This window comes from Nannospalax galili, unplaced genomic scaffold (assembly GCF_000622305.1).
Source record: "Nannospalax galili isolate Female #2095 unplaced genomic scaffold, S.galili_v1.0 scaffold858, whole genome shotgun sequence".
NCBI classification, from domain to species: domain Eukaryota; kingdom Metazoa; phylum Chordata; class Mammalia; order Rodentia; family Spalacidae; genus Nannospalax; species Nannospalax galili.
In genome coordinates this window covers 1,762,089-1,765,754 of record NW_008341877.1, presented here as the reverse complement: position 1 = coordinate 1,765,754, position 3,666 = coordinate 1,762,089, and positions in this window count along the sequence as shown.

Sequence of the window (3,666 nt, the reverse complement as noted above, 5' to 3'; positions counted from 1 at the left end):
TTGGCATTTGTGGTCATTTAAAACTGGGAATACTTTGGTCCAGGCTCTTCTTGCTTACATAGTTTGCACTGAAATGTCAGCTATAATCCTAATGGGTTTTCCTTCATATGTGACTTGTTGTTTTTCTTTTGCAGCTTTCAGAATTGTCTCTTTGTTTTGTACGTGTGTTGTTTTTACTATGATGTGCCATGGAGAGTTTCTTTTCTGGTCTTGTCTGTTTGGTGTTCTGTGTGCTTTTTGTATTTGTGTGGAAATGCCTTTGTTTAATTTTGGAATTTTTTTTTCCATAATTCTTTTGAAGATCTGGTCCATGGCATTATCTTGGGATTCTTCTCCTTCCTGTATGCCTATGATTTGTAAGTTTGGTGTTTTTATGGTTTCACACAATTCCTACATATTCCAGTCTTGTGATTACTTAAATTTTTCATAATCTTTGCTTGAGTGGTCTGGTTCATCCACTTTATCTTCCAGTCTTGGTACTCTGTTTTCCATTTCATTCATCCTATTGGTGAGGCTTTCTCCTGTAATTTCTAATTGGCTTACTGAGTGTTTCACTTCCTTCTTCATTTCAGCCTGAGTATTCTTCAATATTTCTAACTATTTTCTGAATTTTTTCAGAAGTTTATCCCTGTCTTCCTTCAGTTCTTTGATTTTTATTTGTGTTCTTTAAATTCACTGAATTCTTTTATCATGTTTATAATTGTTCTTTTGAGTTCCATGTCCTGCATTATCTCTAGTGGGTTCTCATTGTACTCCTCTAGAGGACTGTTGGTATTTCGTGGGGATATGTTATTTTGGTTTCTCGTGTTTTTAATTTTTCTCTGAATTTGACATGTGAATTTCTCTTGTAGTTTCTGATTCTTGTGTGAGGCTCAAGTCTTCAAGATTAGGTCTGCTTCTTTTTGTGAACTTTATGTGTCTTTGTGGTTTACTTTTTCGGCATGAAAAGATGGTTCCTCTAAGCTTCTGGTTCTCTCTTTTGATTTTATATTGGAGTGGCCCGATTGCTTTTGTCTTCAGGAGTTCCCACAGAGGACCAAGTCAGATGAGGATCAGATGCTCTCAGGCTTTCTCCTAAGGTCTGGATCCCTCCTGGAAAGATTTTGGCTTCAGGAATTTGGGGGTTGGACTGGCCTGGGAGCCTGGCCCAGGAAAGATGCTGGTCTAGGGCAGCTGTTGGCTGTGCCACCCAGAGATGCAAAAGAAGATGGGGGCGGGAAGCGGCCCCAAATGTTCCTGCAGACTGCGCTGATGAGCTGGGTTGGTCTGGATGCAAAGGATCAAGAAGAGGAAAGGTCAGCTCAGACATCCATGAAAGAGGCTGGTGGGTAGTGCAGTCCCAGGGAAGTAGAGGGAGGTGAGGGCAGGGCCAGGCCCAGAGTGCTCCTGGGGTCCAAGAAGAAACTGGGTTGTTCTCGATGAAAAGGATCGGGAAGCAGTGGTGGTTCCCCCGGTGTCTGGGGCACCAAGATAATGAATGGTATAGGACCCAGGCTAGGAGGAGAGACGGGCAGGGAAGATGGGAGGGTGAATGAGGCTTGGGGAGTCAAGGCATGGAGGGCATGATTGACTTACCCAGGAGAGAGGCCTGCAGGTCAGAGAGACACCTGCCCCTCTTGCAGGCCCAGGGACGCAGAGCTAATTATTATTTCTTTACTGATTTATTTAATTTTTTAATATTTATTATTGAGATTTTGTACATTTCATACAATAGTTCTTCATCAAATTTAGAACCCCTCCACATCCATGCTCTCACTCACACCCCCCTCCACTGCACCTCATGTATTCCACTATACATGTTAAGTCCTAGCCAGTCAAAAATTTGTACCTAGATGTTCTTTGGTAGAAATTCATCCACTAGAGTGTAGTCAGCTTATCTAGAGACCTTAAGGAATGTCTCATTCACCCCACAGTAATCAGTTGTTAGGCTAGGGTTGGAGCCTGCTGACCATTTCCCTCATTCTATGCTGATTTTTGTCCAATTGAGCTGGCATGGATCTCTTGCATGTTGTCTCCGCTGTTGCAAGTTCATATGAGCAAGCATTCAGTGATCTGAAATCCTCTGTTTCACTGTGTTCATGAACCAACCCTGGCTCTTGCAATCTTTCCACCCTCTATTCTGAAATGGTACTTGTGCCATAGGTAGGTGAGTTTTAATATACGAGTCCTATCCAAGGACACACTTGGCATTCTCTTATTCTCTAAAGCTTAGTCAGTTGTGGCCTTCTGTGTGCATAGCACTCTGTTGTATAAGGAAGCTTCTCTGGTGAGGGTTGAGGGATACACTAGTAATATCCACCCCCTCTTCTTTTATGTTCCATGAAGTTTAGATGTAGAGGTTCCACTGTAGATATGTCATCTAGGCCTGGGAATCTCTCAGATGTTTATTCTCTGTGTGTGACTGGTTGTGGAACTCGGCAGTAGTCCTCATCTGTTGCAAAAAGAAGCTTGTTTGATGTGCGGTCTTCTACAGTGTACTTATCTGTAAATATTTACCATATTTAGCATATGGTAAGAAATTTCATTTGTCTAGAGATATGGCAGAGAGAGTATTTTCTTTAGGATCTATGATCTCTCTGGCCATTGATATTTGGCTATGTTTATAGTGCCACACATGAGTTGCCTCCCATTGAGAGAGCTTTAAGTACAGTTAGATAGCTGTTGATTATCCCCAAGATAAAAGTGCCACTATTGCACCAATAAATGAAGATACTTTGCTCTGCCAGCCATTGTGGTTATTAGGCTTACAGCTGGGTTGGATCATTGATTGATTTTCTTCCTTAGCAGCTTGCATAAATTCTATAGATCTATGAGAGACAGTCTTCAGGGGGAAAGTTTCCAGATCATTTCCAGCTCCATTGCTTCAAGTCCCATGTCTGAAGGACATCCTAGTCTTGTCTTCAGCAGCAGGGTCTTAGCTTATAGCTCTGGGAGATAACCAAGGGCTCAAGCACTAGACTGTGTTATTTTGGGAGTCTCTTGGACTATTCTGACCAGCCACTCAAAGGGAGGTCTCTCCTGTCTGTCACTGTACTCCTTGCCATACAGGCCCCAGGTATATGAATGCACTAATGTTCAGACAGTGTATGTGTATTTCTTAGAGCGTTCTTGAGTCAACACATTTCCCTCTGAATTCCCATGTCATTTAAACTCCATTCATTCCTCCCACCACTGCCATTTAACCTCCCTCATCCCTCCCCAGTCCAGGTAAGTGAAGAGGAAATCCACTTAGTGGGAGAAAATATTCACCTGCTAAGCATCTGACAGAGGATTAATACCCGGAATTCACAAAGAACTCAACAAATGAAGAAAGAAGAGAATTAACAGCCCAATAAAAAGGTGAGCTATGAATATGAACAGAGTTCTCAAATGAAGAAATAAAAATGGTTAAGAAACACCTTAAAAAGTGCTCAGATTACTCCTACAACCTACTGACAAATTATACATAGAAGATCAAGAAATGTATGTCTAGGTAAGGTTTATCTGAGAACAATTGGTCTTTACACAAGATTTATCTACATGACAAACAGTAATTAAATGTACCAGACTGGTGCAACTCACCTTCTTGGGTGTTTAACAGACATACTTTGAAGCCTATAATAATTTGGTCAGAGGGAAATAAAGGACAGTTTTTGTTCCTTGCCCTCCTAGGTCGACTAGTTCCAG